At 38.7% G+C, this 22,351-nt stretch overlaps 1 non-coding gene across 1 annotated transcript; it reads left to right on the top strand.

The window, feature by feature from the left end:
• The first annotated feature begins 3,163 nt into the window (after window positions 1-3,163).
• On the top strand, window positions 3,164-3,270 carry LOC112534704. Its single transcript, XR_003078981.2, has one exon. It is a non-coding gene; the product is annotated as a small nucleolar RNA R71 (small nucleolar RNA).
• The last annotated feature ends 19,081 nt before the right edge of the window (window positions 3,271-22,351 follow it).

Here is a 22,351-nt window from a genome sequence, read left to right as displayed (position 1 = left end):
GAAAGCTTCCGGTTGGTCCTTCACAACCTCACTATGGGGTTGCCTTAGCTCTTCGGAAACTCTAGTAGCCTCACTTGCTCACAATATCTTTGCCATTTCAACGATCGTGCTTAACTTGCTCTGATACCAACCGTCACGGGCTTGGTCTTTTCTACCAATGAAATGTGCAACACTAGCTACTTTCTCCCTGCAGACAAGTAAGCTAGTCAGCCTTACTCTTTGAATGCTAGGCAAAATGCTAGCTAGGATGGCAAGAGGAGCAAAAGAGAGCTTAATAAAGCTTAGAGAGCTTTTAGAGAGAGAAATTGCTTTATTTCCACTTGATGATTACAAATGAATTCTTTAAGCTATATATAGGCCTCCACCTCCTCAATGGACGGTGAGGATACATTTGATCTAATGGCTAAGATTAAGTATTAGAATGTTCTACACACTTCCATACTTATCTACACATTATACATACTTCTAGATTGTTCTAGAATGTTCTAGATGCTTCCAGATTCTTCCAGATGATTCTAGAATGTTCTAGAATCCTCCCTTGCTATATAGTGAACTCTGGAGGCTTCTTGGGCCTCTGAACCATCGTGCGAGAAGGGGAAATCTGCGGGTTGTGACAGCATGCATGGGCCCGTTGGCATAAAATCCTCGCGTGCGAGCCAGCCATCGGGCCTGTTGGCCAGAATCCTTGCACGCCAGCCAGCACGCCCGTCGGGCCAGTTGGCGAGGAATCCTCGCATGCCAGCCCCCCATTGCCGACGCAACGGGCCCGTAGGCGCTCCAAAATAAAAGAAATAAAATACGCACAAAGAAGTAAATTATAGGAGTCCACAAAAAAAACTGGAAAACTAAAAAAAAAAAAGACAACATAAAGAGATAAAAACTAGAAAGTCTATTGGATACTGCCCTTGATGTGTGCTTTAACACTCCAAAAAATGTTAGTCCTCAAAATTACGTATGAGCATCGAGTAGGCTAACTCCTGCAAAACTCAAGAATAAACACATCCCAAGCAACATCTAGTAAAAGGTTCAATAAAATAAAATCTCCTCAAAATAAAACAAACTGAAGTATCTAACTAAAAAAAATAACTACATAAATAAGATGTCCAAAAATTCAAAAAGCATAAATAGATTCGGGAATGCCTCCCGAAGGTGCTTCATTTTGTTCGAGTCATCTAGCTGGACTCTGCAGCAGCATTCCTGCATCGCGGGCAAATTGAGAAGGTGGGCTCAATGTAAGTTGGGGCTCGAGGCATATAAGTGCAAACAGAAGGTCCGATGTGTGCGGTAGATGACCAAGGAGGTGCTCTCAGCACCGAGTTGGGATGCCCATTCATCCATTCCAAATTCTGGCTAAGTGACCTGTCAAAAACAAACTTGCAACTACCCTTCTTGGGCCTATCATGGCACAAAGTCTCAAATTGATACAAGTTGTCTTCTTCAGATGAATAACACATATCAACAGAGAAAGAAACATTTATAGCATCATCCATTTGTACATCCTGTGGTTGTTTATTACATACAGGACCAATCCCATCAATACTACAAATGGCATGAACATGGTCGGTGGAAGAACTATTAAATGGGGTTAAACTAAAAGTAACACAGTCATCCCCTACATTAAGTTCTAACTTTCCCTCAAATACGCCAATTTATCTCTAGCTGTGGTAAGGAAAGGTCTTCCTAAAATCAACAGTACACCATGCTCATTATTCATATCCATAACCATAAAGTCCACAGGAAATATGAACTTATCTACCTTGACTAGCACATTCTCCACAATCCCCCTAGGAAGCTTAACAGAACGGTCAGCTAATTGAATGCACATCCTAGTGGATTTTGCCTCCCCCAAACCTAGCTTATTGACCAAACTAGTGGGCATGACATTTATGCTAGCTCCCAAATCAGCTAATGCATCATCAACACACAAATTACCTAAAGTGCAAGGAATAGTGAAACTCCCTTGATCATGACGTTTCTTTGGCAACTTGCTTTGAAATACTGCTGAGCACTCCTCGTTAAGCTGAACATAGGCTACCTCCTCCAACTTCCTGCTAAGTATGTCCTTTAAGAACTTGGCAGACTTCGGCATCTGCTCTAATGCATCAATAAAAGGCAAGTTAGTATGCAGTTGTCTAAAAATATCTAAAAACTTACTGAACTGCTCTTGCGCCTCTACTTGTTTGACTCTAGCAGGATAAGGAATCTTAGGTTTATATTACCTGACTGGAATTGATTTCACCTTTTATCCCTCAGGTTCCTTAACCTTACTGCTCGCCTCAACCTACACATCAATAGTGGAGTCATAAAAAACAGGCTTAGAAGGAGCTGAAACTAACTCACCTGAATGCAAAGTAATGGTGTTCACGTGCTCCCTCGGGTTAGACTCAGCGGTGCTAGGGAGTGCTCCTTACTGCCTCTCAGACAACATCTTAGAGATTTGGCCAATTTGGGTCTCCAAGTTCTGAATCGAGGCCTGCTGGTTCCTAAGTGCACTATCAGTTTGCTGGAACCTCATCTCTGTAGATGTCACAAACTCCATCATAAGCTCCTCTAAATCTGATTTCTTTTCTGGTGGAGGAGGAGCTTGTGTAGGCCCAGCTAGTTGTTGCTATGGCTGCTGATGAAGTCTCTAAAAACCAGGTGGACCTGAGCATTATTGTTCCTCCAACTGAAGTTCGGATGATTGTGCCACCCAGGGTTGTATGTGTTGCTGTAAGGGTCATTCTATTGCCTTAGGGCATTCCCTATATAATCAATCTACTCAACATCAGAAGACACAGCAGAAACAGATGGAAAAGTAGAGGAAGATGAAGCAAACATACCTCTCGCAGTACAGTTCGCACTGTAGTACGAGCCACAACAAAACTCGCAGCCAACGTTCGCTGCATAAACCGGCATCTGGAGTTGGTTAATCTTCTTGGTCAGAAGCTCCACCTGAGCTGCCAAGGCTGCTGTAGAATCTACATGGTTAACCACTCCCTGTCTTCCTGGTCGGCTCCTAGAGGATTGCCACTAATAATTGTTCATGGCCATTTCCTCTATCACATTCTGAGCCTGCTCGGGCGTCTTACTGTTTAGCGCACCACCTGCTGCAACATCCACCATTTGCGTCGTCCTAAGGTTCAACCCGCTGTAGAAGGTTTGAACCTGCATCCACACTGGCAATCCGTGATGTGGGCAGCATCTCAAAAGGTCCTTAAACCTCTCCCATGCATCGTACATGCTTTCATCATCAAACTGCATAAAAGAAGATATGTCATTTCTAAGTTTAGTAGTTTTAGCAGGAGGAAAATACTTATATAAAAAATTTTCAGCAAACGCCTTCTAGGTAGTAATTGTCTGCTGTGGAAGAGATTGCAAACATCTCTTGGCTTTGTCCCTCAAGGAAAATGGAAATAATCTCAACTGAATAGCATCATCGGTTGTTCCATTTATTTTGAATGTGTCACAAATCTCCAAAAAGTTAGAGATATGAGCATTGGGATCCTCACTGGCCAATCCTCCAAACTGCACACTCTACTGGATCATCTGGAAAACATTGGCTTTCATTTCAAAGTTGTTGGCCGCTACAGCAGGTCTGACTATACTAGTTTTCGTTTCATCCAAAGATGGTCGAGCAAACTCGTACATCGTCCTCTGATCGTCATCGGCCTAGGGGTTGTGGTTCTCCATCACGTCCGCTCCTTGAACCTGAACTGTAACTCCGTCCTCCTCCTTAACTACCTATAAACGTCGTCTCAATAATCCGAGAGAGTGCTCCGGGTCAAATAAGGGTTCTATGAGATCAGGGTTAGAGCTCCTAGTCATAAACTACCTGAAACCGACAACCAAACAACCACCAATCAACTATAACAATAAAATAAATAATACATAACAAATAAATAGATAATGACTAAATTAACACAAAAACAATTCACTATAGTTCAACGTTCCTTATTCCTCGGCAACGGCGCCAAAAACTTGATGGGCTACTGATGTAACCTACACCTAAGGCAGTGAACCTATCTATGCGGCCTAGCACTAGTGAGTATCAAGGTCGTATCCCTAGAGATCGGGTGAACCTAAAGTTACTGCTGTTCATTATGTTATCTAATCTAAAATAAGGTATGAGAAGTCGAAATTACTTAACTAATGACATGAATGCAAATAAATGAATGAACAACAACTGACAGTCGAAAGACAATCGTAACAAAAGAAGCAAACCTGAAGGGGACCTAAGTGATGGAATTCTAAGGTTGATTTTATAAATTACGAATCTTGTTACCCGTGCCTAAATCTGAATCGAACTCGACTCCTCTCTCTCGCTCACCAAGTCCCTAAACCTGCTCTAACCTAATCGAATCTCTTCCTATCAGATTATTACAGATTAGCATTAAGCGTGATTTAGCTCTATTAAGAGTTGTTAATTCTTAATCCGGCGAGTGAATTAACCTTATCTTTAAGTGTTAACTACCAGTTCTTACTATTCAATTTTCAGTTCTAACAAGCATTTCTCAATGTCACGAAACAACCCAAAAGACAATTAATTCAATGTCTCAAATTAATTAAATCAAATTTTATTACTAAACAGCAAGAAGATTACAAGAATGGTAGTTAAAAATCCAATAATTAAGCATAATCCATCAAAAAAGGTGAACCCCAATGGGTTCGACAGCCCTAGTTACTCATAATGAAAGAAACAAATACAAAAGGAAACAAACAACAGAAAAGGAAATGGAACATGTAATCCCTTTTCTCTCAAATCGGAGTGGAAAGTGAAGGGTCGTGCGCGTAGAGAGTCTAGAAATTAGAAGCGGAACCTTGTCTCATTTTACGTGCGCCTACTTATAGACAGAAGTTCCCTAGCCTGTGCCATGGCCCGTGCCACGACCCGTGCAACAGGCAAGGGAGGCCGTGCAAATGTGCATGGCCGTGCAATTGCCCGTGCAAAGGCCTCGAATTGTGCGCTAATCAAGGAATCGACTTCGACAAACATCTATTATGTGTAAATCATCCATATAGCTTGGTTTCTGCCCCGAAATCAATCAATTTCCCAACAATGAGTTCGAAAACCTGAAAAACTCAGAAACATACCAAAGTGCGATCAAACAGGAATAAATATGACTCAAGTACACGAATAAATGACTGATAAACAATCAATAAATATGCATAGAATCATTTACATCAATTTATTTGAAGAAAACAACTTGTATCAATTTGAGACTTTGTACTATGATACACCCGAGAAGGATAGTTGCAAGTTTGTTTATGACATGTCACTTAGACAGGATTTAGAGTGGATGAATGGGCATCCCGACTCGGTGTGGAGAGCACATCCTTGGTCATCTACTGCACACATTGGACATCCTCCTTGCGCTTATACACCTTAAGCCCCAGCTTACATTGAGCCCACCTTCTCAATTTGCCAGCGATGCAGGAATACTGCTGCGGAGTCCAACTAGACGACTCGAACAAAAAGAAGCGCCTTCGGGAGGCATTCCCGAATCTATTTATGCTTTTTAAGTTTTTAGACATCTCTTAATTATTTATTTACTTTTCTAGTTAGATATCTTAATTTATTTTTTGGTTTGTTTTCTTTTGAGATGATTTTATGTTATTGAACCTTTTACTAGATGTTGCTTGGGATGTGTTTATTCTTGAGTTTTGCAGGAGTTAGCCTACTCGATGCTCATACGCAATTTGGAGGACTAACATATCTTGGAGTGTTAAAGCACACATCAAGGTAGGGAGTTCGATGACCCGAGATGGCAAAGGAAAGCCCGGAAACCTCCCCTTTCACCATGGTTTCTGTGGCTATCACGGGCTACAACACCAGGCCATCCCATCAGTGCGGCCAGAGTCAAGCCTGTGATGAAAGACACATAAAGACTTCGGGGATTTCGGCTGTTCATCACGGCTTCTGAAGGCATCATGATGTGTGCTACTTGTGTTAGCTACAATCTAAGGCAGTGTACCTATCGATGCAGTCTAGCACTAATGGCGAGTATCAAGGTCGTATTCCTCGGGAAAGTGAAAGCCCAAAGTTAATCCTTTGTTCTTTGTTATATTAACCTAAAATGAGTGATGAATAATTTCTAAACTAACTAATAGCTACAAACTAAATTCTAAGGGAGATGCAGGAGTAATTGATAACTAAAATAACAAAGACAAGAAAGCAAACCAAAAGGGAACCTAAACTAGTTGGCAATCAAACAAAAGATAAAAGATTGGTGAGTCTAATTATGCTACCCGTGGATGAATTCTTAACCAAATTCGGTTTCTCTCTCTCGATAACCGAATTCCTGAATCTAATAACCTAAAGTTGGAATCTCTTCCTAAAGATTGATTCTTAAATTAGCATTAAGCTTTAATCTGCCTCTATTAAGCTTTGTTAATTCTTAATTCGGCTAGTTAATTATCCTTATCTCTAAGCGATTATTAACTAGTTCTTGCTATTCAAAATTCAAATTGCCAAATGGACTTCTCAATCACACAAAGCAATCTAAACACACAATTCACAACGTCTCATGAATAATGCTTTATCTTATTAATACTGAAAGCAAGAAGAATACAAAACTAACCCAAACGATCCAACAATATAATACTAAGCTAACATAGTAAAGAAATCCCAATAGATTTAATCAATCTAGCTAATCATGTTCATTATCAAAATCCATAAGAACTCAATTACAACAATGAGTAAAGGTAGAGAAACCCGATTACACCCTTGGATGAGAGTAAACAGCCCCAATTCCTCTTGCTTGAATTGAATCGATTCTTGTTCCTCTTGCTCAATTTGAAAACCAATCACCGAACCTCGCCCAATCTTCAATCTTCAAAGGGAATCCGGTTGAAACCTTGATCCAAGTCTCCTTTTCCCTTGGTTCCAGCTCAGAAAACCCTTAGAGAGAGAAATATTAGGGTTTTAGGACGTTCTCCCCCACTCTTCCTTTCTTTTTTCCTCTCTTCTTTCTTTTAACTAATTCCCCCTATCACTGCCAACACGGCTGTGTTGGTGGCCGTGTTCCCAACACGGGCTGGTGTTGATGCCCGTGTTACTCTTTGTGGCCGTGCTCCCTAAAACTTCTGTTTCTTTGATGTTTGAAGCGCCAACACGGCCGTGTTGGTGCACGTGTTGGGAACACGGCCAGTGTTGAAACCAGCACGGCCCTGTTCAGATTAGGATGCGCAAACTCGACTTGTTTCGGCAACTTTGACGTCCAATTCTTCCCTTTATCACTCTTTGACTTATTTTGGACCTAAAGCACACAAACAAATGCATAGGGTGAGTGTTGGGACCAATTCACATCCAAATGTACATAAATTCTACCTTCAAATCCCTATTTAGATGTGTGTATTCTACGCACATCAAATAACCCCACACTTAGCTCATTGCTTGTCCTCAAGGAATCAAAAGTAAAATAAGGAAAATAAACCACTAAGGAACAATACTTAAACTGACAGACAAGCTAGAGAGCTCCTGCACATATCCTTAACAAACGTAAGTCAAACAAAAAGAAACGAAGTAATCAATTCAAGTATCACAACCAAGATGCCAATAATTCATAAAATACTATCTCAACAAAATTATTCAGAACCAACTCCTCACCAGATTCACTCTAAATCACTCAAAGTGTTTAAAGGGTAGTATTTAATCACTCAATGAATTAACTACTGCCTTACTTACTATATGCTTGCTCTTAAATCCTACTCCTACCACTTATGGAGAGTCAACAACCATGTCAAGAGGTCTTTATAAGGGTTGTAATAGGGATTAGGTAAGGGTAGGTAAATTTGGTCAGAGTTGAACCTATGGTGTTCTGCAATGAAATATATGACCTGAACACAAGTCACAATGATCACAGGGGGTAAACAATGAACAGTAGTCCAAGGTGGGAAATAGGAATCAAGTAAAAATGTTTAGCTCACTTACTTTCTTTCTTTTCATCACCTTTCCCTCTTATTCTTCTATTTCTTTTTTTTTTGTTTTCTTTTTTTTTATAAGGGAAGAACATTCACATAATAGAGTGAATTTCTTTTGGATTGAAGTGGAGAGTTGATCAGTAGCCCTGCAAAATGATTCCACTTGAGCTTCTAAAGATGCACGGATATCCCAATTTTTAGCACTCTCTTAGTTCCTAATCCTATTTTCCAACGGTCAAACAAAGAGTTTAGCATTGAACCTCCTTATCATCCACTACCCGAATCATAAAATTAACTAAATAAATATGTATAAATAAAAGAAAATAAATAATAATAAAATCCATAAAATAAAATAATAAAAGAAATGGCTAAATTAACAAATAGCAAATTTCAATCTAGTTTTCAAACATTCCCCGGCAACGACGCCAAAAAGTTGATGTGTGCTACTTGTGTTAGCTACAATCTAAGGCAGTGTACCTATCAATTCAGTCTAGCACTAATGGCAAGTATCAAGGTCGTATTCCTCGGGAAAGTGAAAGCCCAGAGTTACTCCTTTGTTCTTTGTTATATTAACCTAAAATGAGTGATGAATAATCCATCACAAGGCAAGCCAACAAACATGAATGTAAATGAGTGCACCAAATCAAAAACAAAATTCAAAACCAAAATCACACAAATACAAAAACATTCGAACACATAAAAACACAAGTTCGAACTAAAACCAAAATAAAAAATAGAGAATGGAAGATAAAGATGGAGGGTACTTACTTAAAATACGCACTATCCAAAACATTCAAAATGAGTATAAAAGAGAAGAGAGAAAGTTTAGAGAACTGGCCAAAATTTGGCCCTTGAGAAATCAATTCGTTTATATAGACAATGACCGAAACACGCCTGTGTTGATCAACACGGGGCCGTGTTCTAGAACATGGTCTGGATATCGGGCCGTGTTGAATGAACTTAAATGTGCTAACTTACCAGTTTGATGAAAACGTCCGTATTGAGGCAACACTGGGCCGTGTTGCCAACATGGTCTGGCATAAATGCCCGTGTTACCTTTTGTGAACGTGTCCGCTTAAAATTTGTTTTCTGCAAGTAGAACACGGTCCGTGTTACTAACACGGCCTTGGACACGCCCGTGTTGAGCTCCAGAAATTGCAAAACTTGAGATTTTCAGCACTTTCTCAATCTTTCTCACCTGCACAACCAATAAGTCCTCAACTCATACACTCAACATACATAAAACTTAACAAAAACAAACTGTAAAACCTATAAAATGTTTCAAAATGAAAGAGTAGAATATTAAAAATGAAAAATAGAATTTGGGGTTGATGGTTGCTATCTATGCAGCTACAATCTAAGGCAGTGTACCTATCGACGCAGTCTAGCACTAATAGTGAGTATCAAGGTCGTATTCCTCGGGAAAGTGAAAGCCCAGAGTTACTCCTTTGTTCTTTATTATATTAACCTAAAATGAATAATGAACAATTTCTAAACTAACTAATAGCTACAAGCTAAGTTCTAAGGGAGATGCATGAGTAAATGGATAAATGGAACAACCAAGACAAGAAAGCAAACCCAAAGGGAACCTAAACTAGTTGGCAATCAAACAAAAGATAAAGGATTGATGATTCCAATTATGCTACCCGTGAATGAATTCTTAACTGAATTCGGTTTCTCTCTCGAGATAACCGAATTCTTAAACCTAATAACCTAAAGTTGGAAACTCTTCCTAACGATTGATTCTTAAATTAGCATTAAGCTTTAATCCGCCTCTATTAAGCTTTGTTAATTCTTAATCCAGCTAGTTAATTATCCTTATCTCTAAGTGATTATTAACCAGTTCTTGCTATTCAAAATTCCAATTGCCAAATGGACTTCTCAATCACATAAAGCAATCTAAACACCATAATTCACAATGTCTCATGAATAATGCATTATCTTATTCATACTGAAAGCAAGAAGAATACAAAACTAACTCAAACAATCCAACAATATAATATTAAGCCAACATAGTAAAGAAATCCCAATGGATTTAATCAATCCAGCTAATCATGTTCATTATCAAAACCCACAAGAATTCAATTACAAAATTGAGTAAGGTAGAGAAACCCGAATACATCCTTGGATGAGAGTAAACAGCTCCAATTCCTCTTGCCCAATCTTGAATCGATTCTTGTTCCTCTTGCTCAAATTGAAGCCAATCAACGAACCTCACCTAATCTTCAATCTTCAAAGGGAATCCGATTTAAACCTTGGTCCAAGTCTCCTTTTTCCTTGGTTCCAGCTCAGAAAACCCTTAGAGAGAGAAAAATTAGGGTTTGGGACGTTCTCCCCCCGTTCTCTTGCATTTTCCTCTTTTCTTTCTATTAATTAATTCATCCAGCTATTGCGAACATGGCTGTGTTGATGGCCGTGTTGGGAACACGGTCTGGGGTTCCTGGCCGTGTTGAGAACACGGACCCGTACTGATGCCCGTGTTACTCTCTGTGGTCGTGCTCCCTAACGCCTCTTCTTCTTTGATGTCTAATGCACCCAAAACGATAGTTTTGTTGCCCGTGTTGGGAACAGGGCCAGTGTTAAAACCAACACGGCCCTGTTCAGTTTAGGAATGCGCAAACTCAACTTGTTTCGGCAACTTTGACATCCAATTCTTCCCTTTATCACTCTTTGACTTCTTTTGGACCTAAAGCACATAAACAAATGCATAGGGTGAGTGTTGGGACCAATTCACATCCAAATGTACATAAAATCAGCCTTAAAAACCCCATTTAGATGTGTGTATTCCACGCACATCAAATAACCCCACACTTAGCTCATTGCTTGTCCTCAAGCAATCAAAAGTAAAATAAGAAAAATAAACCACTAAGAAACAACACTTAAACTGATAACAAAGCTAGAGAGCCCCTGCACATATCCTTAATAAGCATAAGTCAAGCAAAAAGAAAGGAAGCAATCAATTCAAGTATCACAACCAAGATGCCAATGATTCACACAATACTATCTCAACAAAATTATTCAGAACCAACTCCTCACAAGATTCACTTTAAATCACTCAAAGTGTTTAAAAGGTAGTGTTTAATCGCTTAATGCATCAAATACTGCCTTACTTACTATATGCTTGCTCTTAAATCCTACTCCTACCACTTATGGAGAGTCAACAACCATACTAAGAGGTCTTTATAAGGGTTGTAATGGGGATTAGGTAGGGAAAGGTAAATTTGGTAAGAGTTGAACCTATGGTGTTCTGTAATGAGATAAATGACCTACACACAAGCCACAATAATTACAAGGGATAAATAATGAATAGTAATCCGAGATGGGAAATAGGAATCAAGTCAAAATATAAACTCCCAAAAGCAATTAAACAATTAGCTCACTTACTTTCTTTCTTTTCATCACCCTTCCCTCTTATTCTTCTTATTATTATTTTTTTTCTTTCCTTTCTTTTTTTTTTGAAATATATAAGGGAAGAAATATTCACATAATATAGTGAATTTCTTATGGATTGAAGGAAGCTACTACAAGTATCCAATGCTATTCCCAAGACAAAAGTTCCCAATAAAAACAACTCACATGCAAAATCATAACCCAAAGCAGAATAAAACTAAGTGGTAATGAAATATGATAAAAAATGGTGAAAGAGGGGGTTATCTACAGAATCAATAAACAAATGAAGGCTATTTGGCTAGAATGAAAAACCTAAGTGCCTCTATCATACCAAAGTGTTAAAACTCTCCTTGTGGCCCTCATAAGCATTACCGAGCAAGTTCTAAAAGTAAAGACAGTAATTGGCACTCTCAACAAGAAATAAATAAAAGCATATAAAGTGTATGCTTACAATTGAGGCTTAATTTCTCACAAGTATGCTTTTTGAGTAGGTTCCAAATAAAAATCATCAAAACAGAATTAAATAAACCAAAGCAACTTATTGCAAAACTCAAACTAAGTAACTTACATTCTTCCGCAGGACTGAACACTATCAGTTTTACCCGATCACATGGACATAAACAGGAATTCTAAATCATGTCAACAGTAAGAGCATCGAAACAAAGTGAAAAATTTTCAAAATTTATTCCGTCACCCGAGATCTAAGTCAGCACCGGGAAAGATCTATTGATTCTATCATCAGGGTAATGATTCATCAACCTATTGCTGGTTTTTATAAGGTCCAAATAGGAGAATTTGTCTTGGAAGTAGAAGAACTACTGAAACTGCGCGAAATCCTCACAAGGATTTATGCACAAAGCCCGATCCAGCAATATCGCGTGAGTGAAGAAGGGCAATGTCGCTTGTAAAGCTCTTTCATTGAGTGCGCGATCATGACAGGACTCGAGGAAGAAATTCGTTGTTTCCAGTTTCGTTTGTAAAAAATTGCATAAAGAATAAACAAATAACTGAGATGGGATAAATATCACCCACCCTACACTTGAAGGATACATTGTCCCAGTGTACAAAATATAAGAAATAAAAAAGAAAAAAGAGCTAACACTACCCTGACTATGGCTCCAAAGTGAAAAAAGGTGCATCATCAAGGATATCAGGGCGTTGGCTAGTCTATGGTAGAGGAGTGGCTGCAAATAATAATATAAAGAATTAAAATCAAAACTGAAACAAAAATTAAATAAAATATAAAAACTAAAACTAATAAAATGTTTCAAAACAAAAGGTTAAAATATTAGAGATTAAAGATAAAAATTGGGGTGCCTCCCAAAAGCGCTTCTTTTTTATGTGATGAGTCTTCTTAGCTGGACTCATGGTGAAAAGCAAACGGGCGTGCTCGACGACCATGCATCCTTCTTCCAAGGAAATGTCTTCAAGTATCCGCTTAGAGGGATAATCGTCAATTTCCTCTTCCCGTCTGTCAAGCAAGCTGCCAGTATGATGGGCAAAACTCGCTCCTCGTATAATTGCACGTAGTCATGATGCTCTAGGGGCTCTTCCAATTTGAAAGATGAAGTTTCACCAATTGGAAGGATTGACGGTTGGGCAATTTCTTTAGGAGTGTTGATGGTTTTCATCAGTCCTTGGCTTGGTTCACTTGCTAGAAGAAACTCGAGCTCCTCCAAGACTTTTTCATTGGATAACTCGTGCTCATCTTCCATCATCAAAGGGACTTGTGGAAAATCCACCAAAAATTCCTCTAACTGCAACTCAACATCATCAACTGTACATTCTTGTTGATAGTCTTTCAGAGGAATCATGTTCGCCTATTCCTTTTCTGGTTCCATCTCCATGTTCAAGAAATCGTCCTGCATAGAAGCATCATCGTCAAACATAGTAGATAAACCAGAAAAATTTTCACCTGAACGCAAAGTGATGGCGCTCAAATGTTCCTCAGATTTAGTAGCATTTGATGGAGTTCCCCATTGTTCTACCGCTAGTAACTTGAAGATCAAGCCTACTTGATGCTCTATGTTCTCAATTAAGGCTTGTTGACTTTCAAGTACCCTTTCTATTTGTTGGAATCTATCATTAAGACTTGCAATGAACCTCATCATCAGCTCCTCTGACACTAACTCTTCATCTTGAGTTGAAGGTGCAAGATTAGGTTGCTGATGTAGTTGCTGAAATTCTGGTGGTTCTTGGCCATCTAAGCTCCATCCAAAGGGTGAATGAGTACTCCATTCTTGATTGTAGGTGCTTCCATACGAGTCATTTGGCCAACTTCCCATATAATTCACCTGTTCATAGTTATAAGAACAATGAGCAACATCACTATACAATGGACAATCATTACTCAAATGTAAACCACAACAAAATTCACAAAAAACTTGAGATGAAAGGATAGAAGTGGAGAGTTGATCGGTAGCCCTGCAAAACGATTCCACTCGAGCTTCTAAAGATGCACGGGTATCCTAATTTTTAGCATTCTCTTGGTTCCTGATCCTATTTTCCAACGTGTCATACAAAGAGTTTGGCATTGAACCTCTTTATCATCCATTACCTGAATCATAAACTTAACTAAATAAATATGTACAAACAAAACAGAAATAAAAAAAAAATAAAAAAATGGCTAAATTAACAAATAGCAAATTTCACTCTAGTTTTCAAACATTCCCCAGCAACGGCGTCAAAAACTTGATGGTTACTATCTATGCAGCTACAATCTAAGGCAGTGTACCTATCGATGCAGTCTAGCACTAATGGCGAGTATCAAGGTGGTATTCCTGGGGAAAGTGAAAGCCTAGAGTTATTCCTTTGTTCTCTTTTATATTAGCTTAAAATGAATGATGAATAATTCCTAAATTAACTAATAACTACTCTAATTGTTGTCTAACTATGGCTACTAGGGAAGGATTAATTCAAGTTAAGGAATAACCCTTTGGAAATTCTTGTCTCTAGGGAATGGAAACTAAAGATGGAATTGATTGATTAAATTCTATTTCAGTGAAAAAATCTATACGCAATTAACACCTTTCTCAAGGACATTAACATCTTAACTTAGATTAACTAGGTTGAAATCTCTTCCTAACTCTAATTATCCAAATTAGCATTAAGCACTGTTTAACACTATTGAGAGTTGTTAATTCTCAATCCTGTAGAATGAACACCCTATCTCTAGACGAATTCAATTCTAGGTTGCAAAGGATAATCCAAACCTAAACGTCTTTCTCTAGAACATTCAAATTTCAATAATCATTCAGCAAGATATGAAGAACAAATCAATAAGCACTTCCATTGCAAACCAATATTGAAAATCAATACATTCACTTCAAAAGTTAAGTACAAAAATCCCTAGATAAAGAAACCCAATGGGTTAACAAGTTTAACTAATCATGTTCATTATCAAAACCCACAAGAATTCAATTACAACAATGAGTAAACGTAGAGAAACCCGAATACACCCTTCGATGAGAGTAAACAGCTCCAATTCCTCTTGCCCAATCTTGAATCGATTCTTATTCCTCTTGCTCGAATTGAAACCAACCAATGAACCTCGCCTAATCTTTAATCTTCAAAGAGAATCCTATTGAAACCTTGGTCCAAGTCTCCTTTTTCCTGAGTTCCAGCTCAGAAAACCCTTAGAGAGAGAAAGAATAGAGTTTGGGACATCCTCACCCCCTTTTCTCTTTTGTGTTTCCCTCTTTTCTTTCTTTTAATTAATTCATCCTACTACCGCGAACATGGTCGTGTTGATTCCTATGTTGGGAACACGACCTGGTATTGGTGGGCGTGTTTGGAACACGGCCGTGCTGATGGTCATGTTACTCTCTGTGGTCGTGCTCCTTAAGGCTTCTTTTTCCTGTTGTCAAATGCACCCAACATGGCCCATTTTGGTGCCCGTGTTGGGAACACGGCTTGCTCTTCAGAATGTGTTGGGAACATGGCTAGTGTTAAAACCAACACGGCCGTGTTCAGCTTCCTCATGCGCGGACTTGACTTATTTCGGTAACTTTGACGTCCAATTCTACTCCAATTCTTCCCTTTATCACTCTTTGACTTCTTTTGGACCTAATGCACACAAATAGACGCATAAGGTGAGTGTTGGGACCAATTCACATCCAAATGTACATAAAATTAGTCTTAAAAACCCCATTTAGATGTGTGTATTCTACGCACATCAACTCTCATTCTTTCATCTCAAGATTTTTATGAAATCTGTTGTGGTTTACATTTGAGTAATGATTGTCCATTGTGTAGTGATTTTGCTTATTGTTCTTATAACTTTGAACAGGTGAATTATATGGGAAGTTGGCTAGATAACTCGTATGAAAGCATCTATAATCAAGAATGGAGCACCCATTCACCCTTTGGATGGAGCTTAGATGGCCAAGAACCACTAGGATTTCAAGAACTACGTCAGCAGCCTAGTCTTGCACCTTCAATTCAAGATGAAGAGTTAGTTTCAGAGGAGCTGATGATGAGGTTCTTTACAAGTCTTGAGGATAGATTCCAAGAAACGGAGAGGGTACTTGAAAGTCAACAAGCCGCGATTGAGAACATAGAGCATCAAGTAGGCTTGACCTTCAAGTTACTAGCTGTAGAGCAATTGGAAACTCCATCAAACACTACTGAATCCGTGGAACATTTAAGCACCGTCACTTTGCGTTCAGGTGAGAATTTTTCTGGTTTATCTACTATGTTTGATGAGGATGCTTATGTGCAAGAGGATTCCTTGAACATGGAGATAAAACTAGAAGAGGAGGAGGCAAACATGATACCAGTAAGAACGTATAGTTGATGATGTTGAGTTGCAGCTACAGGAATTTTTGGTGGATTTTCCACATGTCCCTTAAATGATGGAAGTTGAGCACGAGTTATCCAATGAAGAAGTCTTGGAACAGCTCGAGTTCCTTCTAGCAAGTGAACCAAGCCAATGACTGCAGAAAACCACTAGCATTCTTGAAGAAGTTGCCCAACAATTGATCCTTCCAATTGGTGAAACTTCAGCTTTCAAATTGGAAGAGCCCCTAGAGCATCATGACTATGTGCAACTATATGAGGAGCGAGTTCTACCCATCATATTGGCAGCTTGCTTGACAATCGAGAGGAGGACTCCTTCAGGAGAACTCCTTGAACATGGAGATAGAACCAGAAAAGGAAGAGACAAACATGATTCCTCTGAAAGACTACCAATAAGAACATACAGTTGATGATGTTGAGTTGCAGCTACAGGAATTTTTGGTGGATTTTCCACATGTCCCTTCAATGATGGAAGATGAGCACAAGTTATCCAATGAAGAAGTCTTAAAACAGCTCGAGCTCCTTCTAGCAAGTGAACCAAGCCAAGGACTACAGAAAACCACTGACATTCCTGAAGAAGTTACCCAACCATTGATCCTTACAATTGGTGAAACTTCAGCTTTCAAATTGGAAGAGCCCCTAAAGCATCATGACTACGTGCAACTATATGAGGAGCGAGTTTTACCCATCATATTGGCAGCCTGCTTGACAGTCGAGAGGAGGACTCCTTGAACATGGAGATAGAACCAGAAAAGGAAGAGACAAACATGATTCCTCTGAAAGACTACCAATAAGAACATACAGTTGATGATGTTGAGTTGTAGCTACAGGAATTTTTAGTGGATTTTCCACATGCCCCTTCAATGATGGAAGATGAGCACAAGTTATCCAATGAAGAAGTCTTAGAACAGCTCGAGCTCCTTCTAGAAAGTGAACCAAGCCAAGGACTACAGAAAACCACTGACATTCCTGAAGAAGTTGCCCAACCATTGATCCTTCCAATTGGTGAAACTTCAGCTTTCAAATTGGAAGAGCCCCTAAAGCATCATGACTACGTGCAACTATATGGGGAGCGAGTTTTACCCATCATATTGGCAGCCTGCTTGACGGTCGAGAGGAGGAAATTGACGATTATCCCTCTAAGCGAATACTTGAAGCCATTTGCTTGGAAGAAGGATGGATGGTCATCGATCACGCCCATTTGATTTTCACCATGAGTCCAGTTAAGAAGACTTATCACATAAAACAGAAGCGCTTTTGGGAGGCACCCCAAATTCTATTTTTCATTTTTAATATTCTAACCTTTCATTTCGAAACATTTTATTGGTTTTAAGTTTTCATAGTTAATTATTATTTTCAGTTCGATTATTTCTTTATTTTATTATTTTCAGATTCTACCGAGGAGGCATTGAATTTCCACTACATCAGCCTCCATGGATGATCAGGGCAGTCCCCTAGATCTTTTTATTTTTCTGCATTTATTTACTTTATTTTTCATACATGTCATGCACTTGGATTGTATTGCCTTTGTTCTCTTAGTTGAGCATCCCATGCGGGGTATCCATAACATTTTACACTGAGGATAGTGTGTTCTTCAAGTGTGGGGTGGTTGTGGGTAAATTTTATAATCCTACTCTCTCATATGGTTTTTAGATATATCTGAAATTGCTATCACTAGGTGTTGTGTATTTTTAGGGGATGTTAGGACACTGTGTTTTTGTGCACTTAAGTATGCTATTTTTGAGCTGATTGATGACTTGATTTATAGAATTATAGTTACTTTTCTTTGTTGTTCATTGTCCTTGGAAAACAATTGATGGTGTTTTACATATCAACTTTGCCGGGTTAAACCAGTGTTATTTAATTATTTTTCGAATTGTCAAATTTTAACTTAGAACGTTGATAATATCATATGCATGTGTTTCTTAAATAATGATTCAATTAATGATGTTGCAAACCAATTGCACCTAATACCGCACCTCAAAGTGAGATTTTGAGCCAGTTGAGCATTCATTATATTATACTTATGCTCTTTATATTTCTTGTTTGAGTGTGCATTGTACTTGACTTTGCTTCTAGAACTTGCTTGGTAATGCTTATTGAGGTTACATGAATATTGTGAATACCATGAGAAGATTTAGCCGATTTAGGATTCACCATATTTAGCCAAAAGCCTACCCTCTTATGTTTCCATTAGTTAACTAGTTTTGAGCCTTAACCTTTTCTTCATAATCTATACCTATACACTTCAATTATACCATTCTTTACATTTGTCTTTCCTCTACCTTTATGCTGGAATTGGTTTTTGTGATTTGCTTACCCCAATGTGGGATTAAAATGCAGTTGCTATGTTGGTTAATTCACTAAGTCCTTTTGATATTTTAGATGCTCCCTTTGATCCAAACTATATTTTCTATTCTTTAGGTTTATTCAAGTTGTATGCAGCGGTCGCTTATAAGCTGCTAGTTCATTATTAAAAAAATAGGAAAAGAGAAATAAACAAAATTCTTTCATTATTTCTCTTTATTGGATTTAGAGCATTTGCGAGCGTTTTGCTACGAAGTAGGGATTTTAGTGAATAATTCTCTTTGTGTTTTTAGGCATTTAATCCTTTGAGCATATATTGTTGTTTATCGCATGAATTCCAACATTTTCACACTTCTTTCCTAAATCTCTGTACCTTTACCTTAACCCCATTACAACCTTGGTAAAGACCCTTTGATTTTGGTATTTACTTATTCATAGTAGCGAAGATATGATTTATGAGCAAGCTTATGGTGAGCAGGTTTTGTGCATTTGCTTTGAGGGATTTGTTTTTCACCTTATATACACTTTGAGTGATTTGAGTGATCCATGTGAGGCATTGGTTCGTGATGTTTATGTTGAGTTGTCATTTAAGTTATTCATGCATTAATATTATTTCCATTCTATGTTAATAATTTGTAATTTGATTTATGATTGAGTATCCTTTGAGATGTGCTGAATACTACCTGTTGTGGACTAGGGGCATAAATTGTAAGAATTGCTGACTACAGTTTTGTGAGGAGAGTTGTTAATTGCTTGAGGACAAGCAATAGCTTAAGTGTGGGGTAATTTGATGTGCATAGTTGTACACATATTTGCTTATTATTGCGTATTTTTTTAGCAACTATTGTGCTTTTATTCCAAGATCACTCGTGTTTTGTGTTCTTTTGCATTTCAGGAGAATTTATAGGACCATCATTAGTATTTAAGCAATTATAGATCAATATATGCGAAAACGGATGGGAATTCATCAAAATCGGATAAGAGCTCGCAGTGCATACATTGAGCACGGCCTAGACTCTGGCCGTGACTCATCCTTCTCATTCCTTAGCACTATCATGCCTCCTTTCTTGGGTACAACCTGCACAAGACTCACCCACGAACTGTCAGAAATGGGATATATCAAACCTGCATCAAGAAGTTTAATTACCTCCTTCTTTACCACTTCTTTCATGTTCGGATTGAGTCGTCTTTGAGGCTGAACAACCGGCCTGAAACTGTCCTCTAATGAAATCTTGAAAGCAAAGGCCTTCTTGTACTTCCTTAGAACTTCCAATAGCATGTCTTGTTCTTCAAGAGTTAGATCGGCTGCTATGATTACTGGTAAGTGCTTCTCTTCATCTAGGAAGGCATAAACCAAGTGGCTCGGTAACTCCTTCAGTTCTAAGACTGGTGGGTCCTCGAATGAAGTCTTTACCTTCTGCACCCCAGACTTGTCAAGAAAAAGATAGGGATCAGTTGAAAGCTTGGCTAAGAAGCCAATAAAATAGCAAGTTGCTCCAACACTTGCTCATTGGACAACTCCTCATTCTCAGCTAATGCTACCTGCAAAGGGTCAGAACATAAATTTTTTTGCAAATAGGACTCAACCACATCATCAATCAATCACATCAATAGAATATACAGTATTATCATAGTCCAGTGACTGTCTCATGGAAGTGGCTAGGTCAAAGGTAATGGTCTCATCATCAACTCTAAGCTTAAGCTTTCCATCGCTTACATCGATAACAACCCTCGATGTAGCTAGAGAAGGCCTACCCAGGATAAGAGGCACAGTGCTCTCACTCTCCATATCCATCACCACAAAATCCACAAGAAAGATAAATTTATCTACCTTTACAAGTACATCTTCAACAATACCTTTAGGAATTTTAACAGTCCTATCTGCTAACTGAACACTCATCTTAGTAGGCTTAGGTTCACGTAACCCTAATTTGGCAAATAAACTAGTGGGCATCAAGTTAATACTAGCTCCTAAATCAGCCAATGCACCACTAATTGATAAATCACCAATCATACAAGGGATAGTAAAACTCCCTAGATCTCGTCGCTTGAGTGGCGTTTGTTCGAGAATAGCTGAACACCTCATTAAGCACCACCCGACCAAGATCCTCCAACTTCCTTTTGTTGCTCAAAATCTCCTTTAAAACTTGGCGATTTCTATGACCGAAATTGCCTCAACAAAAGGTAAGTTAATTTTCAGCTGCTTAAATAAGTCAAGAAACTTACTATATTGCTTGTCCACCTTATCGTGCCTCAACCTTCCAGGATATGGAACTGGGGGCTGATGCTCCCGCACAGGGCTCTTTTGCTTGTCTTCTTTCTTTCTCTCATTCTCTACCACCTCAAGGTCTGGTCCTTCCTTAGCTGGCTCGACCTGCACAATTGTATTATCCTTATCAGCTAAAGGTGAAGAACCAGTCAATTTCTTACCTGAACGCAAGGTGATAGCCTTGCAATGCTCCCTTGGGTTTGACTCTGTAGTGCTAGGGAGAGATCCTGAAGGTCTCGTGTTTTGTGTTCTTTTGTATTTCAGGAGAATTTATAGGACCATCATTAGTATTTAAGCAATTATAGATCAATATATGCTAAAACGGATGGGAATTCATCAAAATCGGATAAGAGCTCGCAGTGCATACATTGAGCATGGCCTAGACTCTGGCCGTGACCAACCATGGGCTTTTGGTCTTCAAAACATGGCACTTTAGGCACGGTTTCCATAGCCACCACGGCCTCCAGCACAGCCCGTGGTGGCTCAGCACCGGCAGGGGCACGACCATGAAGAAACCCTAATTGGTGAGATCCGAAGCTTTAGCACGGCCTAGACTATGGCCGTGCTGACCAGCACCGCCATGACCACAAGCCGTACTGAGACAAATATATAAGGAAAACTATTTTTTAGGGTTAGCTAAGCACGAAGCAAGGAGAGAGCCCTGGCGGCTGGTTCGGTTTTTGCATAGTGCTGAGTTCGGGAAAGAGTTGCAGAGAGGAAGAATCCTGGAATCGCAAGGTTTCGAATGCAAAAGATCAGTGAAGCAATTTGAGAGGCAATTAGGAAGACCGATTGTAGTGCTGATTCAGATTTGGAGCTGTTCATCCGATTCGAGAGAAAAGGGTGTATATGTTCCATTTTTGTTATTCTTTCATTATAATTGATTTCCTAGTTATTTTAAAGATGAACATGTTTAGCTAGATTGATTAAATCCATTGGGATTTTCTTTACTATGTTGGCTTAGTACTAAATTGTTGGATTATTTGAGTTTACTTTTGTATCCTTCTTGCTTTCAGGATTAATAAGATGACTCATTATTCATGAGACATTGTGAATTGTGATGTTTAGATTGCTTTATGTGATTGAGAAATCCATTTGGCGATTGGAATTTTGAATAGCAAGAACTGGTTAATAATCACTTATAGATAAGGATAATTAACTAGCCGGATTAAGAATTAACAAAGCTTAATAGAGTCGGATTAAAGCTTAATGCTATTTAAGAATCAATTGTTAGGAAGAGATTCCAACTTTAGGTTCTTGAGTTTAGGAATTCGGTGAGCTCGAGAGAGAAACCGAATTCAGTTAAGAATTCATCCACGGGTAGCATAATTGGACTCATTAATCTGTTATCTTTTGTTTGATTGCCAACTAGTTTAGGTTCTCTTTGGGTTTGCTTTCTTGTCTTGGTTGTTTCATTTATCCATTCATTCCTGCATCTCCCTTAGAACTTAGCTTATAGTTATTAGTTAGTTTAAAAATTATTCTTCATTCATTTTAGGCTAATATAATAGAGAACAAAGAAGTAAATCTGGGCTTTCACTTTCCCGAGGAATACGACCTTGATACTCGCCATGAGTGCTAGACTGCATCGATAGGTTCACTGCCTTAAATTGTAGCTGCATAAATAGCACATCATGACACTACGCTCTGTATACATTAGCATGGGATAACATTATAGGATTTTGG

The sequence above is a fragment of the Ricinus communis genome, chromosome 1, assembly GCF_019578655.1.
Source record: "Ricinus communis isolate WT05 ecotype wild-type chromosome 1, ASM1957865v1, whole genome shotgun sequence".
NCBI lineage: Eukaryota > Viridiplantae > Streptophyta > Magnoliopsida > Malpighiales > Euphorbiaceae > Ricinus > Ricinus communis.
Note: the sequence above shows the minus strand (reverse complement) of the source record. Positions and strands in the feature narration are given on the sequence as shown.